Source organism: Marmota marmota, unplaced genomic scaffold, assembly GCF_001458135.2.
Source record: "Marmota marmota marmota unplaced genomic scaffold, marMar, whole genome shotgun sequence".
Lineage (NCBI taxonomy): Eukaryota > Metazoa > Chordata > Mammalia > Rodentia > Sciuridae > Marmota > Marmota marmota.
Window position 1 is genome coordinate 61,808,136 of NW_025999842.1, and position 24,907 is coordinate 61,833,042.

General features: G+C 38.8%; 1 long non-coding RNA gene across 3 annotated transcripts in view; it reads right to left on the reverse strand.

The window, feature by feature from the left end:
• Window positions 1-20,897: 20,897 nt before the first annotated feature.
• Window positions 20,898-24,907, reverse strand: part of LOC125615498 — a 263,521-nt gene continuing 259,511 nt past the window's right edge. For all 3 annotated transcript variants that reach the window (XR_007346118.1, XR_007346117.1, XR_007346119.1), the window contains exon 7: window positions 20,898-22,452. This is a non-coding gene — a long non-coding RNA (uncharacterized LOC125615498). The remainder of the gene's footprint in view (window positions 22,453-24,907) is intronic.

The following is a 24,907-nucleotide window of genomic DNA, read 5'->3' on the forward strand; positions in this document are numbered from 1 at the left end:
TCAAATATTTGGAATGGGATTGCCATGTATGACACATTTTGAAATCTGGTTTACTGAGTAAATTCCCAAAGACAATATTATATACACTGTCCTTTTCGTACATAATTATTTAAATCCTCAAATATTCCATGAACATTAAAAGTTTAAAAAATTACTTTGGTTTTATATATCTTAAAAAGTTAGGTTCTGGGGTTATTAACTGTTTTTCAAAAACAAGTGGTGGGCCATTCAAATCATATAAAAGGTAAGATAATTCTTTTGGGCATGTGACTATCTCAAAAATTGCAGGATGTCTAATATCCTTGCCTTCTACCACTATTTTAGCAGTGGTTCTTCTTCATTATTGAGATAGCTAAAAATTTCTCCACATATGTTCTAAAATAACATTCCCTAGACGATGTCTTGTTTGCACTGAGCATGATCTCCATGTGTAAGAAGAGTAGAGATTGTTGAAAAGCTAAGGTAGTAAAGTCTGTGGATCACAGTAAATGACTGGTGGGATACATTTTCATATAATACTTTCCCTTGGGTTCATTAAGTGAAGTAGGGTATATCTGTAAAGAATGTCACAGTGCCTCAAATCCCTTTGGCCATTGACAAAGGGTCAGACCTATCTCTCCATTTACTCTTCTGTAGCCCTTTACTACCTACAGTATCTATATTACCTCTTAATAGCCTCCCTAATATTTCAAGGTCAATCTCTCCTTCCTCTGTAGCTCTTATAAGGGCAGAAACAAACAAACAAACAAACAAACAAGAACAACAAAACAACAACAACAACAAAACAAAAAAAACAAAACAAAACAAAACAAAAAAAACAGTGTTTCTCTTCTGTGGTCACAGGACTGTTTCTGAGATAATAGCAATCATCCTCAGGGTGCAACTCTAAGATAATGAAGTATCATTACACAGAGGGATTCCACTACTCATTGCCTCCACCAAAGTACAGGATTATAGTTCGCCCTTTACATAACAACAGTGTCCACTAAAGTGTTGTTTGAAATGTAATAGTTTCCATTTAAATGAATCTGGAAACTGCTGATAGTTTAATTAACTCTCAACTGGCTTCTAGGTATTGAATTTTTCAAAACAAAACAAAAGTTAAATTCTAGTCTCAGAGCCCCACACATATAATTTACTTACACACAAGCAAAGGTGGCACAATAATCTGTTATGATAGCCAGGATCTACCTTGTATCCTCCTCACATTCCAAACAAACCACTGCAGCCATTGCTTCCTGGAAAATAGGAAAATAAAAAGAGAAATGGCAAGAAGAGCCACATAAGAAGGGAGAATTTCTCATAGAAGAAACACTGTGTCCTGCCACCTTCATGCCCTGGCTTGGGCCCTATTACAAACTGTTTATATAATTTTTTTTAAAAATTTTAGATTAAAGGAGATTTATAATGGTTTTCACAGAAATTTCTGAAATTAACTCTGTGAAGAATTTTGTTTCAATCTGTTGTTATAAAGCTTTTGTCTAATCAATTATATAACAGATTTTATTCATTTTAATTTAGATAAAATAGCTTCTAACTACAGGTGTATTTTCATAGAATAGCTCCATTACATCTTGAATGCATTTAGAACTTTAAGCTAAATATCCTTGTTTTTTTTTTTTTCTTTTTTGGTTGAGCCCAGATGGCTGTATCACCACACATATGATTTATTTTTTAGATGAAACTATTTAACAAATAACTCTACCATGCATACGTATATTCTCATAACTTTAAACAATTCTAATTTTATTCAAATAAACCAAATTTTTTACATTAATTTTACAATTATAAATATTTACTAATCTAATCTATAAATGCCTTTCCCATCTGATATATAATGACACTTCCTATTTTCACTATTAGTCATGCTATTCAGAATCAGTAATTCAGGTAATACAAGGAAGTCTCTTCACTCTAGGTAGTTGATATATTCAGATGCATACACAGACATCTCATCAAAAAATGTGTATGATTTTGGGGAAAACATTCAAATAATTATGTCATATTAAAGACTGGTTAATATTTAAGTGACTAAATAATATAAATCATGGTTTTATATCATTGGTGAAAATGGGCAAATTTTGTTAACATCACTATCACATTTTAACAATTTTGAAAAGGCAAGTTCCATGCTATTTTTATACTTATGTAAATGGCCAAAATCATATTAGGCACAAACTGATGAATGATCATTCCATTAATTAATAATAAAATATAATATTGTTGCCAAGTATTTTTTCTCAAGGAACTCAGAACTGTTTATATAACATCTCCATGGATTTAGTTAATTTTTAATTCAATTACTTCTAGAATAGCATGTGTTCAAAGTCTGCATATTTTACCATCTGTTATGTAGAAAATGAACTTTGGAAAATAATATTAAGGTTTTCCTAAGAACTATAATTTCTCTAGAAAATCATCTACAGCCATTAAATTATTAGAAGTAGAATCTAGGAATATAGATCTTAGAATATTCAATTAGAATTCAAAGATTTATTTTCAATTCATATAGTCTTCTTATATTTACCATACCTTTTCATTTCTATCAACATTAAGTCACCTAAGTACGCATTTCTGCTTCCATAAATACAAAGATAAAGAAGTAGTTTAATTTGTGATTTGCAGATAAGACAAAAAGTTCCTTGAGGGAAGTTGAAATTCCTGATGAGATGTTTAAATATCCCTGACACATTTCAAAAACCCTTATCCTCTAGAAATCTGGACAGGATGCTTGTAATATGGCTGATAACTTCTATTTCTTCAGTTATACATTGTTGTTTATCTAATTTTCCATTAAGACCATTTTATATTATTTGATATAAGATTTCATTTTTCTGTTAAATAATGGGCTATAGTACCCTTGAATGTAAACAAAAAACAAATGTCACAATTTTCATGTATTATGTATTTTAAATACCCACAGAATGTTGCACAAAAACTCACAGAATTGTTTTTAATAGATTATAATTGAACCATTTTAATAGCCTAATGGTTCAAATAATTCAAATTACATATGTAACATGTATGTACTTATGGTTACTTTTCAAAAATATAAGATTGAATAGTCTTCAAGTGAAAATAGAACCACAGTTCACATTGCTTAAAGGAAAGAGTTTCACCCTTAGTTTGCAATAACACCAGATGGTAGTTTGTCAATAGTAGTATCTTGTAAAGCCCACAGAAGACCTGTACCATGAACCATCAAACCATCTTGATGATGGCTTCATTTTCAAAAGTGGATCTTGATTTATATACCATTAAGCCAGGCAGGAAGTCATTGATCTGGAAGCTTAATAGGCAATTAAAGTAAGAAGGTTTCAAATATATAGCATTATACGTATTTCACCTCTATCTTTGTCCAGAAGGGCATCCCTTTGTTTTTTACCTGCTTTTTAATAAAGATGTAACTTGCCTTTGCAAAAATCTTTAAAGTTTGAGAGTGATGATAAAATATGATAGTGATATTAACAATTTTAACACTCTCATTGAGAAAGGGGGAAATGGGTGATCTCCCCATTACTGATTCAAAGCAGTTCTCAGATCCCTCACAGTAAACGCTGCAAAATCCCCACAAAGAGGCAGAGAAAGGTCTTCAGTCAGGTCTGATTCTGTCCTTTAAGACCTCTCTGTCCACTGATCTCCACAGCCCCTTTCCATCTTCTTAGAATTTCTTCTCCTGGGTTGCATTGTTTGGTCACATCTGAATGTTGCAAGCCATCCATGGGCTGTGTGTGAGACCTATGTGCATTTGAGCATACGAGGGACTGGCCCGACATTATTGCATGACCTATGTGTGCCTTTCCTCTCTCTCTGCCTGTGATCCCACATAGTACCTGAGATGGGTGTGGCTTTCCAAGGCGTCAGCCAATCTGCTGACCACAAGACATCACCAAGCAAGACTCCACCCTTCAAAACCCAATCCCTTGCCTTATTTGGGTGGAACTTTCTTGAATGTCTTTCCCCTAAATGAAAACAGGGGTTCCAGGTGCACTCACCATCTTGCTCCTTTCGGTGCTGGAGCTAACTCTTGGGGTCGCCGAGCTGTCCTGCTTTAGAAACTTGCATTCGTGTGCCCTGTGGTTTCTTTGCCATTTTCTTAGTCACTGGTACAGCCAGCTCCTTTGAACCCAGTTCATATCCAGCCAGCTGGTGATATCTAAAGTGACTAAAAATATGTCCTTCTTGACTTTGACTAATGTTTCCACCTGGTTCCTCCAAATTCATGTAGGTCTGATTTATGTAAAATGATGAGTTAGGAGAATAATTATGGTCATTGCAAAATCTAAGACAGTAACATTCTTAACTTCTTATAAACCTGTAGCTGCTCTCATGGATGTTTCTCATCTCTTCCTGACCCATATTCCTTCTACTGGTGTGTGTGTGTGTGTGTGTGTGTGTGTGTGTGTTTTCTGGCAGCCAAAACAGAGCTGAAGATGAGTTCTGAGCACCATCTCTACGAGGGGGTCATTACATTAGCACTACTTGTTATTCTTGCTAGTTGGGTTTTCTTCAAAACTGAGGCACTCAGCTGTCATCTTCAGTGGCTTCCCCCCACCTCAAGTTAACCAGAGTTTGTTTCTGTTATATAAATTCAAAGAACCATACTGATAGACTATTCCCTGAAATCCCTATTTGAGGGATTTTGAAGTTTAGAAGATACAGCTTGAGAGTTCTGAGAGAAAATTACCGGTACTCCAGGCAAAGGATTTTAATGTGAGAACTTTGCAATTGCTTTAAGCAACCTCTGTACCTCCTGCAACTACCAAAAGAGTACAACAGATTAAAAAAAAAAATTCTAAGAGAATGGAAGCAGGAGCAATGGAGATCCAGTGATTAGAGAAGTCTTATAGAGTCAGACCTGACCAAGCTTCTTTCTCCACCTCTTATTGGGGACCTCTACAACATTTACCCTGAGTGGTTTCAGATGTATATAAAGAGAAACTCATAACTTACAGCAGATTCTTACAGGAATTATAACCTATAAACTGCTAAGAACTACTGCTCTCGAAATTTATTTTTGGTTTCCAGATATCATAAGGAAGTACACTAGTAAAATATTTTCTTCTGATGAAGATTTCTTTTTAAGACTATCCAAATATGTAGTCAATTTAGAGACTTTTACATAGAAATAATTTAGAGGCTATTCAATATTAGAATGCATCATCAAGTGATACTATGAAATTGATTTCTCTGTAGGTCCTTAAACATAATGTAAATCCTTGGTTTAAACTTGCTCTCTTGAAAAGATTGAGTTAGATAATTTGTGAATCTTAACCCCTTGCCAATTCCATGTTTGAAGATCCCATGTTCTGAAGAAAAGTAGGATAGCATCTAAATACAAAATGATGTATGATATCAGAATTCTGGGCCACCAGGTGTTCCGAATGAAATAGGAGCAGAAAGACTTAATTGGAAGGTTTTCAATGAAGAAGTAAAGGTGGAGATGCTTTCCTTTTGCAGCAGAATTGTTACGTGGGAGGAGGGAGGGCTGAGGTGAGCATAGATTTGCTGTAGCAGCCAGGATCCTCATTCAAATGTCGCACTTGTAAATGTCAATATGAGGTTTTTAACTTTTTTTTTCGGGAAACATTTCTTTATTCCTTTATTTTCATAAAAGTATTAAGCAGATAAAAAGATGTCAAGGAAAATAAGGCTGTTTCAAACCAGGGACAGAGTGTTACTTCAAAAACATAGCTTCCTATGCTTGGATATGTGTGTAAGTCAAGTAGGAAGATTGTTTCATTTCCAGAGTGTTCCAGGGCGTTTCCTTTCCAGTCAGACCTTGGTAGAACTCAGCATCTACCTCAATTTACAAAAATGTCATGTTCCACTAGTTAAAGATAGAACATGAAGAAAACCACATGTGATTTTTAGTCCCAAGGGAAGTTGGAAGATCAGTATACTTATTCAAATTGGAATTTAGCCCATGCTCTATTTTTGATAAAGGAAAAGGAAAAAAGAAAGAAATATATATTTGATAAAGTACAAGAACATTGATTAATTTGAAATATAGTATTCTTTTTCCAGGCTTTAAAATTTTGGTACAATTCTTCATAAAGTTTCAAGGGCTGCTCTTGTATATTAGTATACCTTTTATTTTTAGGTGACCATTTATTTATGACTTTAAAAAATCTATTTGATAGATCCTGACTTCTGGTCTAATTTTTGATCCCCCTCACTAACCCAATTATAATGTCTGGAAATGATTCAATAAATAACCAACGTAGCTAAGTGGATAAGAAGATGAGCCTGTTTAAAATCCCAGCATTGGAGAACAGCACAGCAGCAGGGCAACCCTTTCCCTCTCCCCCACCCATCCAGACTTATTGTTTTCTGACTAAGCATAGAAAAAGGCAGCGACAATAGGGTTTTATTCTCCTAGATTAGGTATCCCTCTGTCAATATTAGGTGAACTGCTACAGTTGGTAAGTATGATCGGTTGGTAACCTAACACAAGCAAGCAACCAGAGGAAATATTCTTCTTCTAGACCTGGTGTTGTAATGCCAGATTCATGAGACCCAGTAGACCTCCAGGAGCCGAATCCGATGCAAGCACACAAGAGTCTTTATTGCAAGCTCCAGCCTGGACTCACAACCATTCCCAAAGCAGCGGTCCCGAGAAGTGAGTCCTGGTCCTTGTATTGCTTGAATTCGGAACCCCCAAAAGACCACCAGAGACCAAGATCGATGTAAACAGCAAAGAGGTGTGTATGCGTGCACACAGCAACTGGTGACACTGAGAGGCCCCGAGCCCAGGGTTTACAGCATTTTATACATTCTTTGGAGAAGGCAGGGACCCCCACATACATCATAGCATCTCTTAGCAAATCATCACACACCACGGGAAAATCAAACAACAACTCTAAAACATGATTAGCACATTCTCTGGGGGGAACAAGTTGGGTAGGGGTGATTGGTTACTACAAGAGGGGGATTCGTTTGAACTGATTGGTTTAAGCCAAGAGGGGTGTTCCTGCTGAACTACAGGGTTTCCTAATACCATAAACTACTGGGAGGGTCATCTGGCATCTCAGGTATTTCCCTGTCTCATGCTGATTGGTGGCTGCTAGGGGGTTGCTATGGGTTCCCACCTAGCCTGACTGAGTCAGGGACACCTGGCTCAGCAGATCTCTCCTGTCATTTGTAGATAAACAACTTAGCAGGGTGGGAATGTGCCTAGGAGTGCTCTATGGGTCTTTCCAAGGACAAAGATCATGTCCCTTCCTTGGATAGGCTTTGCTCTGAGGTAGAGGCTGTTTTTTTCACCTTTGTTCAGTGAGGTTTTGTAGGTTTTTTTGGGATACTCTATGCGTCACAACATCACACAGCAAATCATTTCACACCGCAGGAAAAATCAAACAACAACTCTTAACATTGATTATCACATTCACTGGTGGGAACATATTGGGTAGGGGTGATTGGTTAGTACAAAAGGGAGATTCCTTCGAACTGATTAGTTTAGGCCATGAGGGGTGTACGTGCTAAACTACATGTTTTCTCAACATGTTATCAACCACCATAAACTACTGGGGGGGGGGGTCATCTGGCATCTCAGGTATTTTCCCTGTCTCATGCTGATTGGTGGTTGCTAGGGGGTTGCTATGGGTCCTCAGGTAGCCTAACTGAGTCAGGGACACCTGACACCACAGATCTCTTCTGTTATTTGCCAACAAACAACTCAGCAGGGTGGGTATGTGCCTAGGAGAGCTCTGTGGGTTTTTCCAAGGATAAGGATCACGACCCCTTCCTTAGGACAGGCCTTGAGGTAGAAGCTGTTTTCTCAAAAATGGAGTTACATCAGTTTCTCAGTGTGAGACTCCCTTTTTAACTGAGATGCCAAACAGGTCAATGGAGTAGGAGAAAGGACTCAGCTATAGTTGGTACCTGGTCAAGGAAGCCTCTTGGTCCCCAAGCACCCAAGATTCTTTTCCCACTCATAAAAACAACAGGGAGGCAAAGAACCAAGTCAGAGAAAGGGGTCCCGTTTAGAAAGTCATTTTGTGTCTGCTGACTGAGGCTTTTCTCCTTTGGCCAGAGACAATGAAAGTCAGGAGGCATAGACAGAAGAATGCCATCATGCCCCACTCCCACTAAGAACCCTCAGCAGCTTCCCTGAGGAAATCCAGATCCATTCCTGAGGCAATACCAGCAAAGATCAACAGAAACCCATGAGCACCAGGTAAGCCAGGTAATGAAAACATCACCATAAAGGCTCTGCAAATTAAAATAAAGTGCAAAAATAGAGAAGAGTTGCATGCTGAAACTAATCAGTGAGACAGCCTTCAAAAAGAAATAGAGTCCAGAGTTTTCTAGCATAAGAGACAAAATGTCCAAAATATCATTGGTTAATATCCAGAATCAAGAAAATTATGATGGAATGAGAAAATGAATTATTGCCAACACTGAAAGAAAATCAAAGTTGTCTTGTTCAAAAATCATCTGAAAAAGGAGTTTAAAGAACTTTTATAAAAATTCTTCATCAACCAATTATAAATATTCTAATAGAAATTAGAGTACTTCAGCAAAAAAGAAAAAAGAAATTTATAAAAAAGAAGCAAATGGAAAAGGCTCTTGGAAATTATAGAATTGTAGAAAACGATAATAGAAAGAAAAATGTTATTGGAGGAACTAAATAGTGAAGCCAGAATTAGGCAGTCTGTGAGGGTAAATCAGTCAGGTCAGATCTAGGAGGCCAATGTTGAGTGAGTCTGGGAAGTTGGAGACTGCCCGCTGAGGGATCTTATCAAGAACCAGTCCCAGCTCCAAACTGCTGCCAAGTCCCAGGAATTTCCCCTCCCCACAGGGAGCTATGAGGTTGTTAATGTGTCCTTGTCTACATCCTGCCCTTCCCCCTTCAGCCCACCTGTTTCCCACCTTTTGGCCATCCCACCAAGCAGTTCCTGAGCCTAGTCACCTAGGCAGGAAGAAGAAAGATAAGGGGGGAAGGTAGGAGAACAAAGGAAGCCTAGGAGGCCAGATAAAAAGGGCAAAACACTTCTCTTCTGGGGATACCAGGATACCAGCCATGGCCCCGTTCTCCCTCGTGGGAGAAGTCTGTGTTACCCCTTTTTAAATAAATCCTGCTTCATATGCTTGCCTAGAAGTGCTTCTCTAATGTTCAAACTTCAACATGTGGGAAGCAGGATAACCAGCCATATCAATAGTAAAGGGGAGATTTGAAAGATAGAATTGGCAAATTTTTAATTTTAGGAAAGTTAATTTACATAATGTGAATGACAAGAAAATAGATGAAAGTCTTTAAAAAAAATAGTGAACAGAGATTCCAGATTCTGTTAAGACAATGTCAAAAATACATTTATATCATCAGAGTCCCAGAAGAAAAGGGGAAAAAAAAGAAATAAGGCTGAAATAATGCTTAAAAAAATAATGACTGAAAACTTTCCAAATCTAAAAAGAATCAAAAACCTACAGATCTAAGAAATTGACTGAACCCCAAATAACAGAAATCCAAAAAAAAAACCATACGCCAAGATGGATGGAATAATTAAACTTTTAATTAGCAAAGATAAAGGAAAGTCTTGAAAGCAAGAAGAGGGAAATGATATAGACCTGTTCTGAAAGATAAACTGAAATGAAACAGATTTCTCATTTGGAATTAGAGAGGTCAGAAGGCACAATACTTAAAAACTGTAGGAGAAAACATTGTCAGGACAGAATTGTGCTTCTGGTTGTAAGGGTAAAAGAAATTGAAGTTAAAGCGTAAAAGTTAAAGGGTAAAAGACCGGGTGTTGTAAAAGTTTCTAAGCTGCAAGGTCTGAGTTAAAATGTAAAGGAGGTATTGTTAGGTTTCTATGCTACCTGCAAAACCTGAAATTTCTGTAGCTGTTAAGACAATGCTTAGAACCGCCCAGTAAATATTTCCCCTGACTATTTGGTTGTTTAATAAGGGCTCTGTGTGGTCGCACATAGGCATTGCAGGGCCTGGACCAATCAGTTTAAATGTAACCCCCTCCTTAGGAATGACCTATCACTCCAGCCTGACCTGTTCCCGCCAATGAATGAACTAATCATGTTTAGGAGTTGTTGTTCAATTTTCCCGCGCCTCATGATGATTTGTTCTGATGTATATAAAGCCCTCCGCCCTCCCCAAAAAGTGTACTTAAGCAGTGCTCAGCCCCTGCTCGGGGCTCTGGGCTGCTTTCCCTTCTTGAGTGGGCACGGAGCCCCAGCATGCTGGTTCAATAAATCCCCCTTCTGCCAATTGCATGAGTGGTCACTTGGTGGTCTCTTTCTCTGACGTTTCGCGGGACCCTTACATGGTAAACACTATCCTTCATGGACAATGAGGAAATAAAAACAATCTCACGTGAGAGAAAACTGAAAGAATTCATTGTGGGCAGACCTCCCTTAAAGAGTGGTTAAAATAAATGCTTCAAAAGAAAGGAAGGGATAAAAATGGGAATATCATAGCATCAGGAAGGAAGAAGGAATAACCCAAAGAGCATTTTCCTCATAAGTTCTAGAAACTGATTGAGTCAAAAATCACAGCACCATCTTGCATCCAAGATGATGACATTTGGAGATGGTACAGGGACTGGAGTAGAAGGAGGCATCTGCATTTTGTGTGATAAAATATTGAAACCAGTGCCCTCTTTGAGTCAGGTATGCATATTATAACTCTCAGAGCAACCACAACAAATGCTACTCCAAAAGATACACTCAAAAATACACCAGGAAGAGAGAAAGGAACAAGAGGCATGGAAAACAACTAGTAAACTAACAATAAAAAAATCTAGATTGAAATGCCAGCCTATCAATAATTACTATGATGTAAATTGCCTGCAGAGATCAATCAAAAGATGTAAATATTCAAAGTTTGGATGCAAAAGCACAATCTAACAATCCTGCTTCAATAAACTTGCTTTAAATTCAACAAGGGTAAAATATTAAAATGTGGGGAAAATATCATGCAACTATTATTTTTTATAAAACATAAGAAGTGGCTAGATCAATATAACAAGGAAGATAACTAGAGAGAAAGGAGGATGTTACATAATAATAAAAGGATTAGTCCACCAGGAAGGAAAAACAATCCTAAATGTGTATGCACCAAATAGCAGAATCTCAACAAATATGACCCCCAAACTGACAGAACTGAAAGGAGAAATAGACGCAAGCATAGTAAGGGATTCTTCGGCCCTCTGTAGCAACCCATAGAAGTAGAGAGGAAATCAGCCAGTGAACAAAGGTCAATCACAAAAGGTTACATACTGGTTCCATTTCTAACACTGATGAAATCACACAATTTTGGAGATGGAGGACAGAGTAGTTGCTGCCAGGCTTTGGTTCAGTTTTAAAAGGTATCCTACTGATGAAGTGCTCCAAATCTTGACTGTGGTGGTGGGTACACAGATCTACATGGGTAATAAAACTGTGTAGAACTCAACACACACACACACACACACACACACACACACACACACACACACGAGAACAAGGAAAACCATGGAAATCTGAGTAAAACTGGTGAACTGTTGATGCCAAGATCCCGACTGTGACATTGTGACATCATATGGCCTGGCCTGCCGGGCCTGCCTGGCCTGAGGGCTCTGGAGTGGCCAGAGCTGTCTGCCTGTTGCTTTCTGCTTGCTTTACTTCTAGGTAGGAAGTGGGTGCAGCAGTCTGAGGTTGGGCCGTGCACAGCAGAAGCTCAGCACCTGGTGATGGGGAAGACACATCATGACAATGACATCTGGAGTGGTGAGGTTTTCCTCACAGGTTCCAAAGAATGGATTGCTGCTTGGATTCTGCATGCACACATTTATATTACCAAGGATTCGAAACATATCCTCAGTTATTTGAAATCAGCATATTAATCCTGGGTTTCAAAGAGAATGTGAAATTGCTTCATTAGTGTTCCTTTCCAAGTGATTTTTCCCATCTGTTATATTTTAATTTGGCTGAAATTTTGTGTGATAAAACACAGACTCGGTTATGAAATAACTCGATGCCACCTTTAAAGCTCTGTTGAGGTATGGAATGATTCCCGGCCTCAGACGCAGGGCTGAGTAACCAGAACAATCCTAACCTGTGAGGATCTAAAACCAAGGAAGACCAAGCGGGGGAGGGGGAAAGTTTGATGTTGCAGGTCTGTTTACTCCAATTTCCAACAAAATTACAGCTTGCATAGCAAATGTATATTTGCTATACATTTTTTCTTCCTCCTGAATTTCCACCTTCCATCTTCCTCCTCTTCACAGTTGCAGGCTCTTGTTTATATTTCAAGGAAAAGAAGGTCTATTTGCTGTCTCTTTTTTGAGTACTTCTAAGTACCACACTCAACCAAAGAATGCTGTCCCTGGGGTGTTAACCAAGTCAGCTTGGTGTGACTTTAGTGTGCTGCTGCCTCATTAATTTACCTGTGAGGACCTGCCTGTCTCTGGTGTGGCAGTGCATACAAGTTTCAATTTCCCAACCCCTTTTACCAGTTTTTCCAGCCAGCAGATGAGTGGAAACCTGGAACTCAGGGTTTTCACATAAAGCATTATCATGACCAAGTCTCTTCTCTCCTAAAAAATGAAAACAAAAAGCAACATGAGAAAGAAACAAAACTTAATAGTAGGAATTTACCTGTTATACCAAAAAAAAAATCTATTTGTTATTTAAAATGATGGTATTCATGATAAAAGATTCTACTTTACCTTGGAGTCCTAAACTAGAAAATTATCTTTGTCAGGCAGCAGCTGGAGTGTGCAAATAGAACCGGTGTTAGACCCAGAGATTTACAGTCATGTCTTAAAAACACATATTCAAACTTATTCAAATATATACACTTTTCAAATTCCTTAAGAGAGGGCAATCATATGTGGCATAGGAAAATCTATTCCAAAAGCTCAGCACACTTCATAGATTTATTTAATATTCAGAAATTTAATAAATGTTGATCCTATTACATATAAAGTTGAACATTTTTAAACTTACATCCTTCTGCGTAAGTGCAACGATTTCTTTATATAGATTTTCAAATGTGGAGTTGCTGAGTTGTGGGACACACTTGCATAAAATTTATATAAAAATAAAATTACTTTGCACAGTTATTGAAATCCACATTCCTTACAATAATGTTAAACTGTTGCCTATTTTCCCACAGCTTCTTTGGAGTTAGAATCACCCATTTGAAATAACTTCCATAGTTCTGAGAGGTGAAACTTTTCATTGATTGCTGGAGATTATAACATCATTGTCAATTTGATTATATCTTCTCTAGGCATTCTACAAATATCTTTTCCCCATTTTTGTATTGGTTTATTGTTGTTTTGTTACCCATTTATTGGAATTTATTTATACCTTAGAGATATTAACAGTTTGCAGCATATTTTGTAATTACATTTGCCACTTTTCCTTTATGGCAGATTAATTTATTTTCTTGTTTAAATAGATTTCATCCACCATTAGTTTATTGCAACTAGTAGCCAATGTTTTCTACCATTAGTTACAATATTATAATTTATATTTGGATCTATCTGAAAATATTTTTATTTTTATTCAGCTGTATATGTTAGACCTCAACAGTGCCCACTAATACATGATTCTTCTCTCCTGTCTAGGTTTCCAAAGATGATATTTGCCAGCCTCTAGCAAGTGAAAAGGATGTTTGGGCTAGCTGAGGCCAGTGGATATGAACAGATGCGATACAAGTATTATTTCCATGCTGGAGCAAAAACAGCCCTTTTGTGATTTCATATTGTTTGATTTCCTTAAGGCAGAAAATGTAGAGGGCACGTGTTGAAATGTCAGAGCCACAAGATCCAGCAGTATTCATCTTTAAGTAACATGTGGAAGACAATAGCCATGAAAATTCTCCTGTCCTATATTAGATTTTGCATGATGTTTATTAATGTTGTTGGTTTAAGTTCAGCCATCTATTCACCTGGAAAACAAATACTATTGCATTTTGCATGAATAAGAAATAAGCACTCTAAGACCTTAAATGTGTTTTACAACTTTATGTTACTAACCTAAGTTTAATGTGTCCTGACTCAGACAACATAATATGACTTTGAAATGAACAGGTTAATGATACACACACACACACACACACATACACACACACAAATAGTATGTGATGTGGCTCCAGAGCTCCTGTGTAGAGACACCTTCAAGTTGCCCACACATGGGGAAGGTATCTGAGGTGCTTATCCACTAACCCTCACCATCATTCAAAGACCCCTTGCCTGGAGAACCTAATTCACCAGTCCTTCTAGTGGTCCCCATTCAGCTGAGTAGGTTCCTATGGCCAAAGGAAGCCACTATGTGGAGACTCTTATTTGCTTGTACAGGAAGCAGTGATACCAAGAGCAGTGGTAAGTGCTGTGGGGTTACTTGTTGGGCATTGGCAGCTGCTGTCAGGTACAAGCAATGCTTCTCCATTGCCCCACTCCCTAACCACTCTTTTACTCTCTGCTTCTGTGAGCTTGAAGTTTTTAGATTCCACATGTCAGTGAGATCATGTAGTGTTGGTCCTTCTGTGTCTGGTTTATTTCACTTAGCCTACTGTCCTTCCAGTGATCACAAATGGCAGGATTTCCCTTTTTTAAGGACAGATAATATTCCACTGTGTATATAAACCACACACTTGTATTCATCTATTTCTCTTAGAAGGACACTAATCCTATTCATAAGGGCTCCACCTTCATAAGTTAATTGCCTCCCAATGGCCCTGCCTCTTAAAGCCAACACACAGGGAATTAAATTTTGACATAGCAGTTCTGGGTACACAAACATTCAGTTCCTAGCAGAACTGAAGAGAGCAGAGGACAACTGTGAATCCAGGGACTGAGCTGGGAGTCACACCTGACCACCAGGTGACAGGCAACAGTGCTTTCCCACTTTGAGGGAATTGATGGTCAAGAACCTCAGAAGATTCACAACATATATCCCCTGAGAAAGCTTCAAATATCTAGTGAGGCCAGAGGAGACCAGAACTTGAAGACAATGTATCAGCCACTGACCATTTACCATTTCTTTATATTCATCTCTCCCATGGACCCAATTCCAGAGAAATTAAAAACATGAGTAGCTGACAGACGAGGACAGAGGCAGAAAGCAGGGAGAAGGTCAACTATGCGTCTTACCTTTCTCTGGACTCCCAGGCCTGCATCAGGTCCAAACTGGAGGAAAAAACTTCCAATTTCATGAGCATCCAGAGGCTGCATTGTAACCATAGGCACAAATTGTGTGATTCTTAGACTAGACGAGGTTTTCTAGAGAAACACTGATGAGTATCTGTTAGTATTCAAGACTTCCCTAAAATCTCCCACCTCTACCAGGGAATTTTACCCAACAACTCCAGTGCGTTAAATAAACCCATTGTATTTGGAATGTCAGCTGGTGAGAGATGATATTTTAGAATAATAAAGCAAATCATTCTGAGGTGACTAATAAGACACATTGCTGTTGCTTTGCCCTGACCAATGAGAAAAACTGTGTTATTAGTTCCACTTTCTGAATACAGAAAATCTGAAAATAAGAAAGGAAATTTGTGTGTGTGTGTGTGTGTGTGTGTGTGTGTGTGTGTGTGTGAGAGAGAGAGAGAGGGGGGGGGGGAAGGTGGTAACTGGTCAGCTGAAAGCCTGGAGATGTAAGTTTAAGGGCCAACTCTGTCCAACAGAAGGTGATTTTTCTTCTGGGCATGACTTAAGCACTTGGCTCCTTTCTAGAGATACACCTGCCCTGAAGGCCTCCATTTGGTGCCATCCTTCACTGCAAGAATGGTAGACCCATTTTCAATCCCATTGAATTTTAATTTTATCCTTAATTATTCAGTAGGTTCCCCACCTTGGAAGCCAGTTCACTCTTATATGTTTGGGGAAGTAAAACTTTCCAGGAGTGTCTGAGAAAGACATTATTCCTTGACTCAGGAGTTCACCTTCTGGTTAGGGTAGGAGACCAGGTGTGCTGGGATCCTTAGTCTCCCTGATGGGCTGTGCTCTGCCTCCTCTAAGCAGACAGGAACTCTGCCCTCTCTCCAACTACCTGGGCATGCCAAGCTCTGCATGCTCTGCATTTTCAGGAAAACCCTCTATAGGGCCAACTCCTTGAATACAGGCAGGATTGGCATCCTGTTTCAGTCAGCTTTTTTGTCATTGTGACCAAAAGACCTGACAAGAATAATGTAGAGGGGGAAAAGTTTATTTTGGCTCACAGTTTCAGAGCTCTCAGTCCATAGATGGCCAGCTTTATTGTTCTGGGCCCACTGTGAGGCAGAACACATGGCAGAACAGCATGGCGAAGGAAAGCATCTAAGGACATGACACTAAGAAGCAGAGAGACAGCTCCACTCACCAGAGACAAAAATATAAACCCCAATGGCATGTCCCCAGTTACCTACCTCTTCCAGTTACACCCTACCTACCTACTTAACCACACAGTTAATCCATGTCAGTAGATTAATGTAGTGATTGGGTTAAGGCCCTCAAAACCCAATCATTTCACTCCAAACTTTGTTGCATTATCTCACACATGGGCTTTTGGGGGACACCTCATATCTAAACCACCTTTAAAGAAAGAATTTTACTAGGCCATTAACAGCAACAAACACAGGTTACTGTGGGGCATTTTTCCATCAGTATTAGATAGCTGACCTCTCCCTTGAAGTCTACTGAGCTTTCTACCCCAACTCTAAGAACTGTCTTCATTTTCTCCCCTACTTTTAGTAATTTATTTATTCATTAATCACATAGTTTAGTATTTGTCATAAAAGGGTATTTGTCTGTTTCTGCTTCTCCCAGCCTTCATTCATTCATTTACTCATTCATTCATCAAACATTACTGAGTTCCTACTTTGTATATAGTCATGTTCTATAAGCTGGGAAGATAAAGACTAGGGAAGTGGTTCTTAATCTTGTATGATAACTACACTTCATTTGGAAACCTTTAAAAAAGAAAGAAAGAAAGAAAGTCACATGGCTCTGTCCCATCCTGAGAGATTCTGAATGAATCCGTCTAGTGCAGAACCTGATCATCATTGATTTTTTAAAATTCCCTGAATGATTCTAGTGCAGCTGGGATTGAAAACTGTGAGAAGACAAGGGCATAAATCACAGATTAAAATTAAAAGCAAGGCCTCAACGCTTCCGAAAGAGTACTCTGAGAAAGGTCCATTTCCTTGGCCTGCATGGCACTGCCCGCCCCTCCATCTCTGCTCAGTGTCATCACCTCAACCTGACCACAATTTAGCTACAGCTCAGGTGAGACATGTGTCACATCTGATTCAAACTGAGCAAAGAAAACGTGTCACTGTCACTTTTTCTCAGCAAAATAACCTTTCTGTGATGTAAGTGCACAGTGGCTTGGGAAATGTGTGGCTGCACCCTTCCTAGGTTCAGGGGTTTTCTTAGCCCGTTTTTTCACTGCTATAACAAAATATCTGATGCTGAGAAATGTATAAGGAGATTTATTTAGTTCACAGTTTTAGAGTCCGAAAGCCCAAGATTAAGCAGACCTTTGGTAAAAGGAAGTGACCCCAAGAGATCACATGGACAGATAGGAAGCCAGAGAGTCTCAAGGGGCCAGTCTTGATTTTTTATAACCACCCTCTCTAAAGCACTAAGCAGGTTCCCTAAGAGCTACTTCCTTCTGAGGGCAGCACCTCCCATGACCTAAATAGTCCCCATTAAGCTCTACCAGTGGGGACCAAGCCTTCAACACGTGAACCCTTGGGGACAAACTATATTGGGGTCATAGATTTTGAAAGACATTTATATTTTAAATATTTCTAAAAATTTTATGGCAAGAGAGATAATGCCGCAGTCTGGCTGGGCACAAAATCACGAGCCACCACACAGCTTGTAGATTCAAACAGCAACTCTTTATTCCCGAACTCACACCAGCCGTATACAAACACGTTCTGGGGAAATCCACGTTCTCTGCCCAAATCCACGTTCTCTCCCAAATTCACCTTCACTGGGCTTCTGTCTCCCAAAATATACTGTCTGAATCCCGTGAGAACTCAAGGGGAACTTAGGCAGCAGGATACGCCCTATTCCCAGCAGGAATAATCTTAAACCTTAAACCTGGAACCTAAACTGGGAACGCCCTAAACCCGATTATGTTAAACCGGGAACACCCTAATCCGCCCTGGTCCTTGAGCAAGGTCACCTACATTCAATGTCACTGCAAAATGTCAGCAACATGGGGTACGCTGGCAAGGAAATTGTCATACCTACTTGGCTAATGGCTCCCAGCAAGATAACACTGTAGTTCTATGGAAATGACAGGCAGTTTGTTGCTGAGAGTCTGATTCTATGATAAGATGCAGAGTTAAAAGCATGAGAAGTCTTTAAAAACAGCCCTTTCACGTTCTCCTGGGCACTAAGAAATCCGTTCTGGCCCTTTGTCGTCTCTGTCCATGTGAGGCCTGGCCCCTACCTCCTGCAGGTGCTGGGAAAGGACCTAAGCTTGAGTGGGGAAAATGCTGAGAACCAGCCTTCCCTCCTCCAAAACCACTTCGGGCGGATGCTCCACGGTGTGCTTCGTGCAGAAAATTCCCTTCCTGTGGTGGCGCGATGAGAAAAGTGTCCTGGAAAGGGAGAAAACTTGGGAAAAGGAGTAGCCCAAATGCCATTTTCGTGCTTCTCCAGCAGGGGGCGCCAATGTCAAGCGTGCCGGCGGGCAGGCGCGCCAGCAGATTATGCAATGATGAGGGCGCAGGCTCCAGCGCCTGGGGATGCTGACGCAGGCCTGAGTCGGGAAAAGACTGGCACGTCTGGGACCCATTTTCCCAGAGGAGAGAACGGACTCTCAGGAATCTTCTTCCTTCCCATGAAACCCTGGAAATCGCTTAGTTGCTTTTCTGGTTGATTTGCTGCTGCATACAGCTCTCAGCTGCTTGTGAGCTGGGTGACACTTGCTCAGGGCTCCTGTTTGTTTTCTGAAAGGGACTGCCCTGATTTTTTTTTTTTTTTTAATGATTAAATAATAACGGTTATTATAGGCACCCTTTCCCGAACCGCCCCTGAATGCCTCCAGGGTGCTAGGGGCTGGACGGGCATGATGTATCTTTTTTTCTGCCATTTTTTATCCTCCCACCTGCAGTCAGGGGGTCCTACATCAGGCTCCTCACACCAGGCTCCCTGCTGCGCTAAGTACAGCTTGAGAAAGAGAAATGTATTCCACCTAAGAGAGGCAGAGACAGAGAAAAGCCAGCTTGTGTTTAGAGAATGAGCAGGAGTATGAAAATTGCCTGATTTTCCTAAATGAGCTTCATCTTTTCTCCATTTTATTGTTTAAGCCTTTGTTTTGTTAATTCCCTTCAAATGTATCAGTGATCTTTTTAAAAACTGTTCTAGAGAAGAATTAAAGAGGGAGATTAAAGGCATGGAATTCTTTCTGGTAGGGAAATAGGGCTGCTGTTTAATCCCTTTTCTCTCTTTCTTATAAACAAAATCATTAAATTTTTTAAAAGAAATTTGAAAGGTCAAAACCGGGCTTATATCATTGAAGACATAACTGTAGAAATTTTTGAAAACACACGTCTAGGAAAAAATAAACCACAAAATGCTCTTACAACTCCTTAACTTCAAGATAATGGTTATCACTTAATTTTATATTACATTTGTTGATGATATTTTTCCTGACATTATATATGCGATGTTTGAAAGTGTTATATTACACATACTGATTAAAAATCTATTGTTTCCCTCATATATCTATTGTTTCCCTTAAAATATCTTAATAATTCCTAATATTTGCATAGTATTCCTTTTCATGTCATGTAAATGTAACATAATATACTCCATTTACGAACTTTTGCAAACATCACTAGGTTAGTAATTTTTGTATATATTTATATTTTAATTCCTTAGGAAATATCCCTAGAAAATAAATAAAGATCAGTGATTACTTGGAGATACTCAGTGTGTGTCTGCAATGCTCTTCCAAAAGCACTGTGTCAGTTTGTATTTTCACTAACAGTAGGAGCCAATACCAGTAAAGGTCCTTTTCTTGGGCTTTGTCAATTTTGTAGGTTACAAATGTATGTCATTGTTGTTCTCATTTGCATTCCTGTGTTTTTTTTCCTCTTGAATTTCTCAGATTCTTAAGGATCTTTGGATCTTTCTAAAGGGCTTAGATTCCATTGTAAGCAAAAAGGGAAATGTGGCATTTAAGACATCTGAGATTTACTGAGACAGTATCACTTGCATAAACATGTTTTATAGCCACACTGGACCTGCACTGGATGGAATGTTTCTGTCCCCCGCCCCCAATTTATATGTTAAAATCTAACTCTTAATGTGAAGGTATTAAAAAGTGAAACCTTTTGGGAGATAATCAGAGTAAAGCCCCCTGAATGGGATGAGGGCCTTGTCAAAGAGGCCCCAGAAAGCTCCCTTGCCTGGTACTTTGTGAGGACATAGTGAGAAGATAACCATCTATGATCCAGGAAGTGGATCTGCACCAGAAACCAAATCTTTCTGTGCCTTGATTTTGGACTTCCCAGCCTCCAGATCTGTGAGATATGTTTATATAAGCCACCCAGTCTATGGTATTTTGTTATAGCCATCCAAATGGAACTGTCATGGCAATTTAAGCTGGCATTATTCTTAAACATGATCACTCAACTGTGATGATTAATGCTCAATAAGTCTAAATGCATGAACTCTGGGGATGTTTGCTTTCAAGATGGCCTAATGTGAGTCAAAACTATAATGTGAAAAAAGGGGATGAAGTTGAGAAGTTGTTCTGCACCTTATGACTCAAATTCAGGAAGTGGATTCCATGTACAGGTACGCATATGTCATCTTGTCATGTGCAGATGTGCAAGAGTGTCCTTGCACATGTTGTCCCTCCTTATTTCAACTGAGTATGAAAGCAGCAGTATGACCTTGTGCTAAGAAAGAGACAATTAGGAGATAACTGTGCTTTAGAGAGGCAAGTCAATTTACCAAACCACCAATTTACTGAAAAACAATTTGCCAAGTATCCAAGTCAATTTACAGAACCACCAATTTACTGAAAAAACAAATTTGCCAAATGCTCAATTTACAAAATCTTAAGGATGTTTAGGAAATGTTAGTTTCACGCTTGCCTTGTCCTTTCCTTTGCTCCTGTCTCCAGGATTTCCCAGGGCTGTTTGGTTACAGAGGCAGGGGCAAGGAAAGGCCAAGAACTTAACAAAAACTTATAAACAAAACCCCTTTGTACCCCTTCAGATCACACTACTGATCAAAAATAAGTAAATAATAATCATTGCACTCTCCACTTAGATATGCCCCTGGGGTGAATTGCCGTGCATTTGATTCAACATAGGAAAGGGGTCTTGGAAAGTTCCCAGGCTGGCAAGAAGAGTGGGGTCTCTCATAGAGATCTGGCCTCTGAACGGTAGACAAAGAGAGGAGCAGAAACACTGCACTGGGATCAGCTTCCTGTTGGTTCCTCCTGGATTTTCCTTTAAGAAAACAGTATATCCCATTCTTAGCTTGATTCATTTTAAACATTCTTTTCTACTGCTGTAGGCTTCATAGCTACTAGACTTGGAAGGATTAAAGGTGGAGGGGGAGGGTAAGGAAAGTAAACCCTAGATGAAAATCATCCTCCAACATATTGAGTCATAGCAAATATCCAAAAAGCTCATATTATTTGTGGTGCATCATTGTGGCTTCTGCATGGGAAATGCCAGTTTCAATAGATTTACAATGTATAGGGGAAGAAAAATGTATTTACGGAAGCTTCAACACAGATTGTTCAGCGTTAAATGCTAGGGTTCTAGAATTGGTCAAAACTTGACCAGGACACCTAGGATGTTGGCAGAAGTAGCATGGGAAGCAAACTTGTGAACCAGGTGCTGAAATGATTAAGGAAGGTGGAAGAATGAGTGGAAGATAGTAGAGGGTGTATGGACTAATGTATGGACTGAAACATAAAAGAGGAAATAGAATCGAGTAATGGATGCAGAACATTTTTATCTATTATGTTGGAAATCCAGCAAAATCTGAAGAGTTGATACCTGTTTAAAGTCAGCTCTTTAGAACTATAGAGCTGGGTTGATTTTTCTGCAGGAAAAATCCAGATTTGCTCTGGACTGAGCATGAAAACATATTAATATATAGACTTTTAAAGACTCTTACTGCTGTATTACAGAAAGATAGTTGAGGTAGACAATAACATAATTAATAAATAATTAGCAAGCTGCTCATGTTCCAATTTTTGTGTGTGTTTGATCCAAATTCTGCCCAACAGAAGGAACAATTTCACACTTTACCAAAGACAGCATCACCTTTGATCTATGAAGCATTTTATTTTAAATACATCTTACTGTTACAATTTTGCTTGTTTGGGAAATGGCCTTTCCATATATCACTCACTGCAGAGCAATCCAATTTTCTTGTAATATCCATCTGGTATTTATATCCATCTCTTGAAATGTAGGAGCTATTAGAATTAGATCTGAAATATTCCATGTAGAATGGCAGAGATTCATGTCACTGACAACTAAGAGAAAGAAAGTAGAGGAAAGAACGTCACAGAGATGGAATGGACTCCCTTATAGAATTTTGGTAGGCCCACACTGTATCCTTCTGAATTCATCAATTACAAGACAAACTTTGAGGTTCTGAATGCTGGTCACTGAGGCAGTAAGGGCCCTGACCCACTCTGATGTAGACTATGTGGTCAGTTTCTCTTTGGAATCAGCAGAATAGCTCAATCGGTTATACGGGTCATTGCAAAATGCCCCCCTCAGCACTTATCCCAGTTGTTTATTGACCATAGGAGCTTATTTTTTAAGAAGAATAAATCTTCATATTTCACTTAGAAATAAAGTTGAAAGAAAAATATGTGGGAATGGAGACACGTTGCTGAAAGATCAAAAATGGCTCTACAAGGTGGGCAATGGAACCTTGTCTAGGAGCTGGTTTCCTGCAGAAAAATGAGCTCAAGTATACATGCCACAGGCTACTCACAGCAAAGGGAAAGCAAGAGCTTGAGGCACCAAACCCATCTGGGAACTTGGCATGCAGACAAGGGCCTGGCCTCTTTATTATCTGGGCACTTTTTACTTTCTAGGAATTCAGTAAATGTACTAAAGTCCAACTTGGCAAAACTATACTTATTCAATATCACCAATATGAGAATTTAAGTTTGAGTTTGTGAGGGACTACATAGTTTGTATTTGAAAATCAAGTGTTTTTAAAATTCTTTCCAGGTCAGATTCTTGTGCTGCTTCTGGTACATGCCAGTCTCCAGCAGGAGTTAACCAGAAGCATCATCTCATTATAGAATGGTGATATCAGCAAGTAAGAAGGGAACTTCAAGCTCCCTTGGTCCAGCCTCCAAAGCTGATAGAGGAATTCTTCCTACAAGATCCCTCTAAGGTGGCTATCCAGCATCTACCTGTGTTCATCCAGACCTGAGCTGCGTGAAATCTAAAGAAAAGCCCATGTGCTGCTTGATAGTCTCCATTTTAGGAAAAATTTTTATTTTCTGATCAAGTATGCTTTTGTATAACTTTGACTGATTGGTTCCCTTTATTGACCCAGAAAACACTGGGCTCCCTTTGGCATCCATTCCTTTGACTAAGAGTCAGCCATGAATAGAAAGAGCGCTGGAGTTACTTTCTGGACATCTAATTTGTTCCTTCTTCACTCCACTGCAAATCAAATGTGTGACCTGTGCTCAAATTCTGTTAGCCTTTTCCTTCAAGGTTTCATTTTCTTTTTTCTGTTCTTATAAATTTCTTTTTTAAACTTCTACATCTGTAGATTTCTAGCAGATTGTTTTTGTAAACAGAAATATTTTAAATTAAGAGATAAATTTTAATTTTTACATTTTATTACAGAAAATTTGAAACATACACAAAAGTAGATATAATACAATAATGAATGCCCTGCCTGTACCTACTGCCCAGCTGTGAATAGATCCACTTGTGGGCGATCTTCTTTCATCTTTATCTTCACCCAGTTTTCCCTCCCTGGATTGCTTTGAAGCAAATCCTATTTGGATGACTGTACAATGTCACCCATATGATTCACTATTTCTTTAAAGCATAAGGACTCTGACTTTTTAAAAACCACAATATCATTGTCATGCCCCCTGCCAAATAAAGCTAATTCCTAAGTATCTTAAATTTTCTAGTGTTCACATTTTTCCTCCCTTTGATCCTTTGAATCAGGATTCAAAGGTGATCGTACTGCTACACTTTCTTAATATGTAACTTAAGTCTCTTTTAATCTGCAGGTGCCCTATCCATCTCATTTTTAGTTTTTCACTAAAAGTTTATTTGTTGAAGAAACGAGATTATTTATCCTGGAGGGTATTTTTTAGTATCTGGAGTTTTCTACATCACCATCATATTGTTAGTATTTCCTTTGTCATCTGGCAGAGGCAAAATTGTTGTATCTAGAAATCTGAAGAGATTCCAGCTCAGGATTAATTCAGAATAGGTCCCAAGAGACGTTGTGTGCTTCTACCAGGAGGAAAATCCTATCTGGATACCTCTCTCTTTGTAATTTTCAAGCCATTGATGACTTTTACTTAAATTTATTAATACAACAAGTGGCACATTTGAATTGTATCATTCCTCTTTATTTTTATTTTTTGTCAATTATTTGCTTATTCTGAAATGCAATTTATATAGGTAAAGCAGGTAGATGCTTCTTTACCTTTATTTACCAGATGTCAAAATTACTAGTTCCCTAATATCCTCATCAAGAAATATGATAAGTAAGAGGTTTTAAAATATTATTATGAACTTACGAATACAGGTAAATTTGATGTGTTTTATTTCACTGTAATTATTATCCTCCATAATCCTCAGCTTGTCCCACCTTTCACTAGTCTGTTTCTATTTGAATGGCCTCTTCAGAATCCATAGTCTGGATTCTGAAGGTGCTGGCTGCTCTGGAATTAGTCATTGTTTGTAGGTCTTTAAAGATGAAAATACATCATG